At 39.0% G+C, this 16,753-nt stretch overlaps 1 long non-coding RNA gene across 1 annotated transcript in view; it reads left to right on the top strand.

Annotated features, from left to right (window-relative positions):
* Positions 1-15,090, top strand: part of LOC140641458 (uncharacterized) — a 46,246-nt gene extending 31,156 nt beyond the window's left edge. The window contains exons 3-4 of the long non-coding RNA XR_012037969.1: positions 6,879-6,969; positions 15,007-15,090. This is a non-coding gene — a long non-coding RNA (uncharacterized lncRNA). The remainder of the gene's footprint in view (positions 1-6,878; positions 6,970-15,006) is intronic.
* The last annotated feature ends 1,663 nt before the right edge of the window (positions 15,091-16,753 follow it).

Below are 16,753 nucleotides of genomic sequence, written 5' to 3'. Positions count from 1 at the left end.
AATCTTAAAAAAACAAAAAGATAATCAGCTGAGAAAATATTCTCAAAGAAGTGTGTTGGAAAGCGCTTGTATACAACTTGTGCGCTGTTATCTAAATTATTTGAGATGATCCTCTCAACAGTTAGATGAATTAGAGATCAATACAGTATATTAATAGTATCAAACTGATTTATATAAATGTCCCATTGGGAAAGCCTCAGAAAGACGGTACCAGTCTCCATTATCTTGAAAAGGACAAAAAAATCATACCTGTAAGACAAAGGCCTCCTTCCCACCTTGTAGAGATGACATAGCCCAGAAACAGAACACAGAGTACTTATTGTGTGTTTCCAGGCACTGTGCTAGTCATTTAACAAATATTTTCTCTTTTGCTTACAGTAACCTTACTAAGTAGGTCTCCTTGTTTTAGCTGAAAAGTTATCTCTCCTACACAATGCTGCTTGAAATCAGTATAACAATCATAAATCAGTTGGGATTAGGGGTTAAGGATGGATCCTGCTCTTTAGATGTTAACCCTTATAGTTACAGGAAAGATATTTTGCAAATTTGTATTTATGAGTCTATATTTGTAAATACATTAGCTATCAGCAAGATTTTTTAAAAGGAGTTTATTTTAAGAGGAGAGACTTTAGAATTCTTCAAATGGATTTTACTTGTGCTAATAAATTTTATTAGAAAAGTCCTTTGTCCTATTTTCAACTGGTTCTATTGGAATTGACTCTTCCTTACAAGTAGGTGAACCAGAGATTTATGGTCCTTAGAATATGTGGAAATTAGAAAATGGACTAATGGAATCCATTAATATCCTCCTAACAATTAGATGAATTGTAGATCAATACAGTATATTAATAGAGTCAAACTGATTTATATAAATATCCCATTGGGAAAGCCTCAGAAAGATAGTACTAGTCTTAATTAGCTTTAAAAGGAACAAAAAATTATACATACAAGACAAAGGCCTCCTTCCCACCTTGTATTTTAACAATTTTGAAATAAAAATAAGATAAAATTTAGTCCATATTGGTTAATGATAACATATCACTCACTCCAGATGGAAAACTGAACATCTGATGGTAACAAATTGAACAACATTCTTGAAATAAATTCTTTGTCATGCATTCCACAGTCAAAAGTTTGTATTGTTTTTTAAAAAGATTTTAGATAATAATTGTTATTTTAGTTTAGATGTAACTTTCATTTTCAAGATGCAAGTAACTGAAAAAGGGGACTGATTAAATGTGATTGATATAACAGTTGCCCTCCCGTGTACACGTTCTCCATAAACCTCAAACTCTAACCTCAAAGATTAAAAAAAAAAAAAGAATTCCAAAGGAAAATTACTGCAAAAGTACTTTGTGTTAAACTGGCATCGGACATAAAAATAAAGTAATGTCTGTAAAGCTTAAGGGACTAATTAAGATTTTCATGTGGTCTTATTCCTAGGAAAATATTAGGAAGCATGATTTAAGAAGCCTGTGTTTCACAAATTAAAAGAAAAACAATTGAAGGACTCAGTCTATTAAAATGTTCCAGGATCAAAATTTAATGAAAATCTTTAATTAATTTATATTAGGATCACATTTTATCATTATCGGTGAGAATCATTAGGAAAACAGAAGAATGATAGGAATTGCCCACATTCCCATTAAAAAGAAAGAAAGAAAGAAAGAAAGAAAGAAAGGTCAAAAGGTAGACCATAGCAGTTCAGCAAGAGAAAAAAAACAAACTATAAATTATCTTCTGCAGAAGGACAGCATGTTCAGCCAGACTCTACAGGTTTTATTTTTTTGTTGCTCATAGCACTCCAGCATCCTTGCTTATGAGTTTAGATTTAATGGATGCATAGCTGGGCTCTAGGTGTACGCAGTTCAGAATGAGAAGTTGGGACATACACATCCATGTCTCCCTAAAGGAGATGGGTACAGCTGTAGTAGCTGTACAATTTGGAGCAGGATGCAGAATAAAGAAGTCAGCTTTAATTTTGGAGGAAAGGTGGGGAAAAGCCCAAACATCCTTTTCCATTTACACTGACAGCATACAGAAATGAAAAGCAAGAAGGAAGCATAAGATAAGTTGAAAGCTGTTTCTTATTATTCTGACTCAAGAGGGAAAAAAATAATGTATATATTGGGCTGACATGAGGTATTGATTGTCATATCACTGATTACAAATTTAATTTCCATTAACATAGATGTCAGAAGTGCTTCCATTGACATTCAATAACCATCCACTATTACTTAAATGCTCCTTAAATTTCTATGCTGCTTCCAAAGACAAAGTTTACATAATTTAATTTTTAGTGCATATTTGAAAGCATCAGATTGAAGATAGCTGACTTGTGTTAGTCAATAAAGAAAATAATTTTTTCTTGCCTCATTGGGTATACCATTTTAAGACCATTCCTATTAACACGGCTGGACACTCAGTGAGTGCTCTGATCCTTAGCTAAAGATAGAGAGGATTGGCAGCACACATCTAGGGGTACAAACACAAGGTCTCTTCAGAATGACCCAGGAAGGTAGCTGTAGTTCATCAAGCTGACATCTGAAGGTTTCTCCACAGAAGTGTATTCATTTCTACAAGTGTCTCAGAGGGAACATGAAGTAAACACCAGAAGTAAGTTGATCATTGCCGACTAAATGTTCTATGATGAATTTCCACATTCTTAAATTTTTAACAATCCTGAGAGATGAAATGCAAAGAAAGGAAAAGTTTGAGACGGAGCAAAGAGTGTTCAGCAGGAATAATATTAACTTCAGGAAGTTTACATCGCTCCCTCCCCAGGTTCACTCAGGAAGGATTTTCCTACCACCCCAGTTCTAGAACAGATGGCGTTCTTGTGAGAAAAAAATGGAGGACTCCAACCTTAGGTTCTGAATACATTATGTCAGCTTCCTGATGCAAGTGTCTAAATCACACCTCCTAAAGGGAATGATTAAAATAATACCAAACATGTATAACAAGTAGAATGAAAAGGCACCATGTCAAGTGTTTTGCATGGATTATCGCTCTTACTCATTGCAAGAGCCCTCAGAAGCAGGTACAAAGATTGCCCGTATATTATTACAGCAAGGCTAAATATTCCCCAGGAACACATTCATTAAATGGTGGAGCAGAATTTGCTCAACGTTGTACTGGACTCTGGGCCCCAGCACTAGTCACATTACTTTCTGGGGCTGTGTACTATGAATATGGTAGGTGCAATTTCACTTTGAATTAATATAAATTAAATAAACTGAAAACCCATTTCCTCAATCAAAATAGCCACATTTCAAGTACTTAATAGCTACTGTGTTTCATAGTGCAAGTAGAACATTACCATCATCGCAGAAAGTTCTATTGGACAGCACTGTCTTAAGACGCCACTTTCCTCTTGATGACTTTCATTTCTCTTCCATTCCCCATGATATTCTAACCCAGAATTGAGTCCACAGAGACTATGTGGGCTGTGATAAATCTTTTCTTCCCACTTCCCCAGGAAAGGGCTACCATCTTTTCATCTGGAGAAAATTGTTTCTATCCCACTATCCCACTTCTCAAAACAAAGCTGTTTTAATAATAAAAAATGATTAGGAATGAAAGTTTAAAATTATTATCAACTAGAAATGTGAAGGGTACTCTGTGGGAGTCAATGTGGACTTTTCACCAAACCATCTGTATGATCTTTGACAGCTGAGAAAGAAAAGCAAGTAAGATTATTATGAAGCATATTTTACGGTGTTGATGTTATTTTGGCATCACATAAAGTACTGATGAAATTTCACCAGGGAATGCTGCTATGCACTGTTGTGCATAGAGCTATAGGAGGACATTCTAAGTCTGAGAACACACATCAGAGAATAATCAAAATGATTCAGTGCTAAATCATGACAAAGATTAGCCGGACTTGGCCTGAGTCCTACAGACAAAAAGAAGATGTAAAGGAATATCATGGAGGTAAATGAGATCCAGAAGGGAGCAGAGCAGGTTATTGCCAATAATCTTCCAATAATGGCAACCCAATTTAATGTTAGTAGTGCAAGTTGCTGGTCATTAGACCAAGAAGTAAAATGTTAGGCAGAATACCCCAAACCAAAATTCAAATGTGATAAAGAAATCAATTCAGGCAGAACTTCAACTTTGCTTTTTGAAGGTAGAAAAAGAAAGCTTCCAAGAAGATCAAAAGAACCTCAAATAATGATATTGGCTGATCTAGGAAAATATGTGAAAAATGAAGTAAAGTGTCGGTATTGTTGGCTAACTTGGAGTCTGGCTATTTGTGGTTTTCATTCCTAAAGTGAAGGTGTACTATCTTACAAAATAATATACTTCTTTAATTTTTTTACAATATCTTTAGACACTGGCACCACTCTATTTTGTACATAAGAAAAATAATCTTAGAATCTTAATATTTCCTTATTCAAAGAAGCTTTAGGAAGTTCCGTAGTTCATTCCCTAAATTACATAGAAATGATCAATAATTCAACCAAGGTCACTCAGTTTGTTGGCTACAGAATAGGGACAGAAACCACAGCTCCAGATGAATAATTACAACCCAAAGTGCAGCCAGCAGCAGGGACTCTGCTGTATGTGTAAGAGGACCCAAGAAGTTTGGAGGGGATGATTTCAAGGGTCCTTCTGGCTCTAACATTTTGAGGATTTTTTCAATCAAAAATAGCCCTTAAATTTTTGAGAATAAAAATTTTCAAAACAGAAAAGAAAAAAAATGTATAAAGCCACCATGATCCAAGGAACACTCGTAAGTCCATCGTAGATCTGTGCAATAGAAGGCACAGATATTACACACCGGAAATGCTCTGTGTAGAACATACAGCAACCATCTCTTTAAGCATAGTATCCATGCCTCTTTCCTCTTCATATCCTTAGGCCTGGAAAGATGCCTGGAGCATAAGAAATGTTTACTGAATTGAATTCTCAGTTTTAGAAATGAGGAGATACAGGCCCAATCTGGCTAGGAGGCCTTTCTGTCAATTTCATCGATGGACTTTCAACAGGGCGATATTGCCCCCAGAGGGGTCAAAATTTGTTCTTGAACGGTGAAAAAAGTCTTACTACATAAAAAACACAGACATACGTGAGTGTATAAAGAGTTATAGGGTATAGTGGGAGTATTAAGATTTCATGAAGAAAGGACAATTAGGGGAAAAAAACTCAAAAGGCAGATTCTATGGTAACAAAAATGAGAATAAGTAAAGAGGTTGAGAAACATAATTTCTAATAGAAATTCTGGAAAAGGAAGAAAATAAATGTCACAAAATCAGAGGAAAGATAGCACATTTTTAGACTGATCCCATTTGGGCCTCAAAAAACTTTAAAATGCTTCACATTCTGTTTACCGGCTCCTAGATGTTATAAAAATAAATTCTCAAGCTCCCCTTTTCCCCCTGAGTAGGAAGTTCCAATAATAGATAGTCTGATTTCATGGATGGTTATTAAAATGGCCTTATTTTGTTCTTATGATTCAGTCATTCATTTTAGAGCTTCATTTTCATATCTGTTCAAAGACATCTTCTTCCAAGCATGCATTGTCAGTTCCTTGGCAAACTCTCTCACTTCCTCCAGAGCACCCCAATTCTCCCTGTGAGCTCCCAGCAACACTGACCTTCTATTTTCATCTGACTTTTGAGCTCCTCTCTCTTTTCAGGGTATGAGGCTCCCCTATGGAAGCCCACTTCCACCCTCCTTGGAAGGCTCAGTGTTTCTCTCCAATGCTGTTACCCCTACATTAGAAAGCAAGTGCAGGTAAGCCTGCACTTGGTGGCTAGCCAGGTGACCAGTGGGGTCTAATGTCGCAGTTTCCTCAAATCTCTAGGCTCCTCTCATTTGGTTTCACTGTGGAGAAGCCCTCCAGTGCTCTCTTGAGCAAGGAAGTAAGATGGGGAATACCTTTTGCTCACCAGCATTGTTCTTCCATAAAACAGAATTGCCTCTTCTCTGTCCCCTCTCTCCTCTCTCCTCCCCCTGCTCCATTCTGAGGTGGGGTGGCTTCTCCCAACTGCCCCAGTGAGAGATGGCAGGCCTCCACAAACGATGCTTCTCTTGTCATCCAACGTGAACTTTTCATTCTCGGTGCTTTCTTTATTCTGAACTGTGAGCTTTATTTGCTAAATCAAGCGCTGGACTCTTGAGGTCGTACTGTTAAACCAGCTGCCCTTGAGCTTGGGGGTTATACCAAGCATTTGGTACACACTATCTCTTTTATTTCCCATTACTAACCGTTAAGGCAAATAGAATTTTCCTCTTTTTCCAGGTGAAGAAAGTGTGTCTTTGAAGTCAAACTTCTCTTAGGCATGTACCAAATAAGTTGTCTAGCTACTAACAGAATCCAGACAAGTAGGATTCTCAGTTCCAAGCTTTTAACCAATAAATTTTTAGAAAGTGAAGGTGAATTAAATTAACTTGATTGGAAGCCTGCTTAATAGATATCTTTTGAGACACCTAGCACGTGGCCCGACAAAAAAAAAAAAAGATACTTAACATTGGGACTTAGGAAAACATTAATAATTTATTTCAGCCATTTTTTTTTTTTTTTACCTGAATACATTAGATCTTATTTTGTCAACCTGATCCAAGAGAAGTGGTCCATATGGAAGGGTCAATAATGAAAAATAACATGGCAGTGCCCAGGTATTTGGGATGAAAACACTTCATCTATTTGTTGTTTTTTTTTTCCCATAATTGTTATGTGAAGAAGCAAAAAGAAGGTAAGAGACTGCCTAAATACTAGGAATAATTCCAAAATAGCCTAGCTAACTTTTTGGGCCACCATAACTGAATCAGAGCACTGCATCATTTCTGGTTGATAGATGAAAAATCTGTTGTAAGGCTGGCCAAGAATTCTGGACTTTGTGCCATGTCTGATTCATCTGTGTCACCAGGGCCTGAATCACAGCTGTGTGACCTCAGCCAATTGATGAAAAACAGAAGAGAGGAACGAGGAAAAGATTTGGCGCAAATTTGTCTTAGAAGGTTGGTATGCTTTATTTCTTACCTACAAATCCTTGTAATCCCATCTGTATGTTTATAGTTTCTAAAATTATTATTAATATCACAGATGTTTATATGGCAAACATTGTAGATATTCTTGTCCATTCTCTACAAAGAGAATATATTCTTGGGATGTAATTTTAGCTTTCTACTGCCCCTAGATCATCTACAAGCAGGCTTCAGTTGACCCTAGGGATAATTTACTGATCTTCTTCTTGGGGCTATGGGTAAGTCTCAGTAGCTACCTGACCAGGTCACTAAAAACACACACCTTTCTGTCATACCTCTTAACAATAGCATTGGATGTCCTCTGTCCATAGGCTTCTCCTTACTTGTATAGAGATTTCAAGGCATCCCCAGACTCTCTCAGGTGCCTTTCATTAAAATCCACATGGGAGTAATCTAGTGTGTTGGGGTTTTAGTTATCAGGAAAACTGCCTTCTCTGAGAAAGGCATTCTGGAACCAGCATTCCTTCCTCCTGAGTGAGCCGAGATAGTGCAAAAGTCAGAGGTCAAGGTCTATGTGTCTAGCATAGGGGGACTCAAAAGAGCACTGAGGTCCCTTTAAATTCTAAGGCAGCAGACAGCAGAGATGCTGGGAATGCCAAGTTCTTAAACATGCCCAGTGAATTACACCAAATTCAAATTCCTGTTGGCAAAGTGCTACAGCTAGCCTATGCAGAGACTTTAGAGACATTCCTTAGCAAACCCTTCTAATTTGGAAAGCTATGAAGTTAAATTACTGTCTGGGAAGAAGCACTAGTTCAGTGAAAATAAAATCTTTGATGGAGAGTAGGGTAAGGAAGGAGGGAAGGACACAAAGGACTTTGCTCTTTCCCATGCACAAAGCATCCATGCAGTATGCCTGGCAGTTCAAGCAATTGTTTGAAGTAATTAAATAAGGAGGCCTAGCCATCAAATAGGTAGAAAACCGTAATGGCACAGAAGCTTCAACCTTGAGTTTCAGAACCTCTTTGATTCATCTCAGTTGTCTCATTCAAGAAATAGAACTACAATTGGCCACTAAGACTTTAGAGACTGTAGTGCCCACTGCCTGTCTTTGGGACCAGAGCTTGAGCAGACAGGGTCTCCTCCCTATCCTCAGTCCTACAGAGGAGATTCCTACCTCCCATCATCCATAGGCACCCTACTATACACCATGCTTGAGCCCCACCAGCAAAAAATTCTTTTAGAGCCACCATTATAACCAGCCACTTGTATTACATACAAATCTAAGGCATAGTAATGCAAGAAGAATTGATCAATTGAATTCTTCAGAAAACTTTTCCTTATTCCACGAATGCTCTTTGAACGTCTCCTACATATATGCAGTACTGTCCTAGGACTTTGAGAGGCATTAGTGAACAAAACAAAAATCCCTACCTTCAGAGGGCTTACATTCTAGCTGTAAAGAATCTAAACCTCACATCCTTCCGCAAGTGCTTTGAGTTTTGATACAATATTTATTTTATTTAAAAACAGAGTCTAAGGGTGCCTAGGTGGCTTAGTCAGTTAAGCATCTGCCTTTGGCCCAGGTCATGATCCTGGAGTCCTGGGATCAAGTCCCGCATGGGGTTCCCTGCTCTGTGGGGAGATTGCTTCTCCCTCTCCCTCTATTCCCCCCTACCCAGTTCGTACTTGCTTTCTCTATCTCAAATAAATAAAGTCTTTAAAAAATAAATATATAAAAACAGTTTAATATCAGAATTTTTAAAGGAAAAAGAGTGAACAGAATGAAAGTAAAGGGAATAACAGAGGAAAGTAAAAAGTATTACATATAATCAAACTTTTTGTAATCCCAATCTTTTGCAAATTAAATTTTAGGAATAGAAGACAATGGGGTGAAGTCGTGATGTTTTCAGTTTCATTCTTCATCACTCATGTGTCTAGACTGAACAGTACAAATAGAGAACATATTGCATTTTAATTCACTATCACATCGATATGTCTCATTCAACTTTTAAGAAATATTTCCAAATTTATGCTTCTTTCATCCTAATTTCTAATAATTAATCCACTTATTAAGTATACTCTACATTTAAGACACTACGCTAGGTGATTTGCATAGCAGTTCATCTACATGTTAAATCTGAATGTGGTTATTATCCCCATTCACAGATGAAAAAAGAGGATACTCAGAGTTTAAATGACTCGCTCAAGATCACCATGCTAGTAAGCGGATCTAATTCTTTACTTCTCTAAGCCTGTGGGTCCTCATCTATAAATAAAGGGTAATAATAACTACTTTGTAGAAATGCTCTAAAAGTTACAAATAATAGATGAAAAGTTGAACTGGTGGTGCCTGGCACATGAAAGGCTGTCCAATAGCTGAGAGCTATTATATCGTACATCCCATGTGTCAACAGAGGATAACTTGTACCCCAAAATGTAGGGACAACTGTATCAAAACTCCATTATCTGTCCTGCTAATAACCCATTGTCCTTCCCAATATTTTCAAAAATAACCAGTGCTTGATATTCTGCTCTGTGATTTCCTGCTCCCAGTAAACTTGTTTTGTCCACTCTATAGCTTATAGTTGTTCCATGGTTGGAAAAGCATAAACTCGAATTTTAGACATGTCTGTTCCTTAAGTCCCTTTAGCCATTCCAGCCAATATGGCTCCAGCTCCCGTGCTCAAACCACGTTCATTTTCTACACCAGGCAGGAAGAGCTCTCCGTCTGCCCCCTCCCCACTGTCACCTCAAAGCTTCAGCCTAAGCCCCAGGCAGGTCATCAAGGCACTTTCTTAAGGCAAACAATTTCTTTTTTAAGAATGCCCTTGGTGCCAGCCAATCAAGTAAGTTTTCACCCAATTACCTATTATTTGCTAAAGTGTCCAGAGGGCCCACTCACCCATTTATACACAAGCGAGTGCACCTGTGGCCTTGGGCATTGGCATTACTGGGTGAATAAGAGTGGACAAGGCATTCTGGCATTTACCCTCCCAACTGTAAAATAATAAAGTCTGGACTAGATGGTCAGCAAATCTTTTTGCTCAGTAATTTTATTCTGCTCCAAGCTCTCAGATAATTTCCTCTCATAAATTTCGGCATACAGGGTAGAGTTTGCAGTGGAACTTGAGAATATTTCATAACCAATCATACGTGAAAGATACTTTAATGTGTAAGGAAAAATCATCAATGTTGTTTTTGCTGGTTCACCAAAAATGAACTGAAAGCCACAAACTCTCCTTTAGCACTTCCAGTCAGGGTGGACCGTATGACCACATTAATAAAAACAGGAGCAAAGGAGATACGGTGTTTTGGAAATGATGGTAAAGGGCAGAAATGTAATTGTTAAGGGTAAAATGTGTTACAATAATATTGATGAGACCAGGAAATGTTTTCCTATCTAGCCACTGAAACTCAGGGAGATAACTGTTTTGTTATGCTGGAGCATTTGGCAGAGCCTGCTGCTCCTGCAGCAATATATTTTTCTGGTTAAAAAAGAAATACATGCTCGTTGTAAGGAAACTGGAATCTTCAAAAGAATAAAAAAGAAACTATGAATTGCACATTATATGACCAGCTAGAAATAATCATTGTCAACGTTTTGGTTTCTTTCTGTTCGGCTTGATTGGAACCATGGTAGATGCATGCCATTATTTTTGGCTTATTTTTCTTCGTGTGGGTGGCAATTATATCTTTCACATCAACCTAGCATTGTTTTATGAAGTGTTGAGTCATGACTCAGGTCATATTAACCAGAATCAGGGTGGATTAATGATTTAGTTCACAGAATTAGAATTCTGACTTTATTTTCAGATTAAATAGTAACATTGAGTGCTTGCTTTCAGAAACTCGGAGGGAGACTAAGAACCCCCTTAATATTTGAAGATGGTTTTCATTTGTAGTAGCCGTATCTCTTAGTTGCATGTCAGAGGCACTTGCCACAATATACTTGAGCAAGTACCACATAGCAGGCCCCAAGAAGAGCTCATTTTTGAGTGGGAGGCAGACACAATGAGGCTCAGAAACAAAGCAGCTGGGGTACTACTGTGCCATGGGGAGCTCAGGTTCAAACCCAGGCTCTTACACCTTGCTGGTTAGGTGGCCGTACACATGTTTTCCTTTATGGAACTTGTGCTGCTTCTTTTTTTTTTTTAAGATTTTATTTATGTATTTGAGAGAGAGAGAGAGCATGAGCAGTAGAAGGGGCTGAGGGAGAGGGAAAAGCAGACTCCCTACTGAGCAGGGAGCCCCTAGATGGGGCTCAATTTCAGGACCCTCGAATCATGACCTGAGCCTAAGGTAGACCCCTAGCCGACTGAGCCACCCAGGCACCCCTGGACTTCAGTTTCTTAATATATAGTATTTTACCTCCCACTTTACTGGGATTCTATGGAAATTAAATGATAGAATGCATGTCACTTGGCCCAGACTATAATTTTATTTATTTTATTTTTTTTCCAGACTATAATTTTAAAGGAAAAATAAATATTAGTTGTGTACTCTTATTGTTATTATTATTACCACCAGTTTTCAACAAGTTCCAATAAGTGTCTCAGTAAAATATAATCAGGAAAGACTTTCATTTTTCTCTGGTCACAACTTTTCACCTCTCTTCTTGGTCTCTTAGCAATCTCTTGGGTGAAGGCTATACCTATCTTGGCCCTTCAGATTCTTAAAATGCAATGCTATTTAATACTTCTATCTCAGTTCCTGACCACCTTTTCTCATCCTCTTACTTACCTCCCCAACTGTCCTCTCCCCCAGCAGCCTTGAACTGGGGATCTGACTTCATAGAGTGAGGGCAGGTGGTATGGCCCTGACTCTTGCCTGCGTGCCCTTCAGGACACAGCAATTCTGAACGAGGCAGGTGTTTATTACTGTCTCATTTCTTTACCAGCTGCTTCCATTGATCTGTCCCTGTTGGCTGTTGCTTCTCTGAGTGGTCATGACTGGCATCCTGTACTGCATGCAACGTCAGCTCCCTCTGAGATGCTGGTTTGAGTTCTCTGAGTGGAGTCACATGAGTCTTCTCTCACAGCACAGTTATCTGACATGGTGTTCTGGGCAGTGTATTGGTCTTCCAGGGCTGCCATAACAAAGTATTGCAGGCTGGGTGGCTTAACCAGCAGGAACTTTTCCAGAAGCTATACGTCTGAGATCAAAGTCTCAGCAAGGTTGATTCCTGTGTTTGTGGTTGCATCACCCTGATGATCTTTGTCTTCATTGTCCATATAACATTCTTCCTGTGTGGATGTGTTTCAGTGTTCAAATTTCCCCTTTTATAAGAACACTAGTCATATTGGATTAGGGCCCACCCTAGTGACCTCATCTTAACTAATTACACCTGCAACAACCCTATTTCCTAATGAAGTTGCATTCCAAATAAAATACTGGGAGTCAGGACATCAACATTTCAATTTGGGGAAGACAGATCAACCCGCAACAGTCAGTATTAACAATTCTCCTGCCAATCAGCCCCTGTCCAAGCTCTTGCTTCTGCAGGAGTGCATGGGATGACCACCATGTTATCACACTTATATTTATTTAGTACCTAGAATTCAGTACCTAGGCTCTGTGACTCCCAGTCCTCTCAATTCAAGGGGGCACCTTATGTGCACCTAGCTTGAGCTCCCCAGCCTTGTGATTGTCAGTGACTGAGCCTGTCATGTCCCCCGGCAGCTATTCCTTTTTTTTTTTTTTAAGATTTTATTAATTTATTCGTGAGAGACACAGAGAGAGGCAGAAACACAGGCAGAGGGAAAAGCAGGTTCCCTTGCAGAGAGGCTGATGCAGGACTTGATTCCAGGACCTCAGGATCATGACCTGAGCCAAAGGCAGACGCTCAACCACTGAGCCACCCAGGTGCCCCCTCCATCCCATGGCAGCGATTCTGACAAAAAGTCTACCTAAGTCCCCAAACTTTGTCTAACCTTTCATCTTTATTAACTCCTTTTTCTATATCTTCTTGCCCCCAAATGATTGTCATTAAGTAAATATTTTGCTGCCCTCCTTCCTAGATCTTGTGTGTGGAAAGCTGGAGAAGTACATGGAGAGAAATAAAGGCAACCAGGAAGCTGAGTGATGCTTTAGTTAATCTACCCGAAGGCAGATGCAGGTTTTCCTCTACCCTGATTTCCCAGCACAATACATGGACTTATAAGATGCATTCTTTGTAGACTCTAACATGTCTGGGCATAGGAATTATATATTTTCAACTCAAAAAAGGGTAGAGAAAAACAAACCTGTGGAAGCTCATTCTTTTTCTCAGCTCTTAGCAGAAGTGATATAATCTTGGCCAATTTCACCATTTCTCCCAAGCAGTGATTCCAACATATATTCCCTGGATCTCTCAAGAGCATCAGCATCATCTGGGGTCTTATTAGAAATGCAAATGCTTAGGCCCCACTCCAAACCTACAGAGTCAGAAGCTCGGGTGGGGTCCAGCCAGCTGTGTGTTAATAAGCTCACAGGGGATTCTGATGCACGCTCAAAATTGAGAAGCACCACACTGAAGCAGTAGTTCTTACCCATGGCTGCCTGCTAGAACATCTGGAGCTCTGAATAAAACAACTGTCTGGGCCCTAACCTCTATCAGCTATAGATCATTATATCCAGGGTGGGTTCCAAGCAAGGGGAGTTTTGAGAAGTTCCTCCAGTCATTCTAATGGACAATCAGAATGAGAACCACTGCTTCAAATCAACAGATCCAACCCTGCTTTAAAGAGCTCTTCTTGGGCCGCTGTCACGTAGGAATAAGCCCAGTGTCCAGGGCTTCGGGCCCCCACCCTAATTCACCTGGAGCAACTGAACATTTATCTGTTTTCCACACTTGGCTTTTAGTGTAATGTTTTATTTGAACAAAGGTTTCTGTGGCTAAAAAGTACAAACATTAATCCTCTGAAGGATAATAAATTGTAAAAGCCAAGAGCCCCTTATTTCCTTCTAATTCCATTTTATGGAGAAGGTGAGACAGTAAAATAAATATATCTGGACCTTATCAGGAAAGAATACCAGCAGGAGGCTCCTCGTGAGGTTATAGGAAATCTGAGGTTTTGGAACGGACTGAATAGCATGGAAACATTTGTGTGGGAAGTTCAGGAATGTGGTGTGCTGTTCCAACTGCTCAATGCTCCACTAATCTGATCCTCTAAAACTCCATGCTTGTAGGAACATAAATTATACTATCACAGATTAAAAACATGTTCACCTTTTGAAAAATAATTCATGGTATGAAAGTACGAAGTAGACTTTTTTTTCCCCCTGATTTGGGTTAGCCAGCATCAAATCTACGAGCAAAAGATTAAATACAAAATACAGAGATGCTTAAAATAACAAGACAGACAAAGAGGGGTTATCTCTGCATACAGAGCCCACAATGGATTTTTTTTTTTTTCACAATGGATTTTTTTAATGGCAAATGAAATGCTGTGACTGAAACTGTTGGAGAATTTTAGGATCTCTCTTTTAAACATATTTATTTTAATTGAGGTAGTTTGGGTCCATAGAGAAGGAAGAAATCTAAAGGGTGGATTCTTCAAGGCGCATGGGTGGCTCAGTAGGCCTAACGTCTGCCGTCGGCTCAGGTCATGATCCTAGGGCCCTGGGATGGAGCCCCACATCCTGACTCTGTGCTCAGCAGGGAGTCTGCTTGTCCCTTTGCTCCCCGCCCCACCACTTGTGCTCTCTCTCCTTCTCAAATAAATAAATAAAAGGTAGATAACTTTGTTAATCAAGTTAGGTAGATAATTTAGGGGACGCTTGGATGGCTCAGTGGTTGAGCATCAGCCTTTGGCTCAGGTTGTGATCTCAGGGTCCTGGGATTGAGGCCTGCATCACGCTCCCTGCAGGAGCCTGTTTCTCCCACTCCCTATGTTTGTGCTTCTCTCTGTGTGTCTCTCATAAACAAATAAATAAAATCTTTTTAAAAATAGGTATTTTAGAAGGCAATTTGACTATCTCTCCCACCTTCTCTCTCTCTCTCTCTCTCTCTCTCACTCACACACACACACACACACCCCAAAAGATTTTGCCAACATTTATGATTAAGAGCTTTCAAAAATCCTCTAGGTCCCAGGAATAGGAAGCCTTACTAAGGATAAAGTCTAACATGTTACATGCCGCTTCTGTGCTGCTGATGGACATGGGTTCTGAGTAAGTACAAAAACAATGAAAAATAGATGAATCTGAAGAGTATGAAAACAAAAGCCTGATGAGTGTCATAACTGTCAATTGAGCAGATGGAGAGAAAAATGAACCTTCAGGGTGGGGAGGCAGAGGTGGCTGTCAAAGGTGGTGAAAACAGGAAACTCTAGTTGGTGGGTGCGTAGTGAGAATTATAATAATAACAGTGATCATCACAGACACCTCCTTCCTCCTCTGCCCACCTCCCAATTGTATAAATAAGGAACTAGAGTATGTCAAACACTCCATAATACACTATAAAATCACATTGTCCCTCTAGCTCTCCTTACAAGCACCCAGGCTCTGGAAACTTAACAAAGAGCCAGCAGTTTCCCTGGCAGAGAGGAGAGTTAAAGTGAGACTTTTCCTTTATCGGAAGTGAGAAGTCAGGACTGCCAGACAAAACAGAAAAAGCACACTTACTTCTTTCATCCTAAATCTTTGATATTGGAAGACCAGAAATATCATGGCTAGATCTAAGGGCTTATTGTCAAGGCTTTTAAACTCCTTAACGTTGGAGACTTCACATTCCATGTTTCCAACACCCCACTGCAAGCACAGGATAGTTAGTTGGAGGAGGAAAGTAAACATACTTCGAATTCTGTTGATTCTGAGAGTTACTAGTAGGGCATCAATAAAAAGTCCCGATGACCCCATTTTTTTTAAATGAAGTTTTAGATCACACATAACCTATGTATATTTTAAGTATAACTTCCTACAATATCTTCAGCCACTACTGTTTATATATTAATTCTTGTGGTTAAGCCACAATTCATAAAACGGATTAAATTAGAACCACACTGGCCAATACAGGGACACAGAAGATCAAGGAGCTCAGGCTGCTGGGTCACCCTCCCTTCACCCCACACAGTGACCCTGAGCATCCTCCACGAGGCATTGGAAGTTAGGAAAGCACTTTGAAAATTATTATTCTAATCTATATATGCTGTATGTTATGAATGTGTATGAAATATATTTGTAAAATTAGTACCAATGACAGATAGTTTACTAATAGTAACTATTCACTATGTAAAGCAGTTAATATATCCAAGGCCCTTGGTTTTCACTTTGAGCAGACATTTTTTCTCGTTTTTTGTTTTTTGTTTAATTAGAATCTTCATTTATTTTTATTTTTTGTAGTTGTGGTGTAACATGCAACAGTAAGGTGCACAAATCTTAACTATACAATGCTCCATTACTTTTATCTATAGACACACCCGTGTAATTCCCACCTAGATTAACAGAGAGGACATTTCAGCATCCCCTAATGCTGCTCCTCCCTGCAAGTCAATACCATCTCCAAAAGGCAACCAACCATTCTTGTGACCTCAAAAACAGATCTATTTTTGTCTATTTTTGAATCTTGCATAACCCTAATCATATAGTATAAAGCTTTTGTGATCAGCTTCTTTCACTCCACCATGTGAGAGTCATCCATGTGCCTGTCTGTGATATTGGTTCGTGAATATGACCTTGACTTCTATTTTCTAAGATCAAACCTGATGTGACATATATATACCTTTTCCCAACCACCCCTCTTCTCAGCCTGGAAGCTCATTAGGATTTAGAGGTGAAAAGGATGTTTAGGACTTTACATTTATCTAGCCCAGTATTACTAAGAAACTGGACAAAG

Source organism: Canis lupus, chromosome 10 (assembly GCF_048164855.1).
Source record: "Canis lupus baileyi chromosome 10, mCanLup2.hap1, whole genome shotgun sequence".
NCBI lineage: Eukaryota > Metazoa > Chordata > Mammalia > Carnivora > Canidae > Canis > Canis lupus.
The sequence above is the reverse complement of the archived record's forward strand: the minus strand, read 5'-3'. Positions and strand labels throughout refer to the sequence as shown.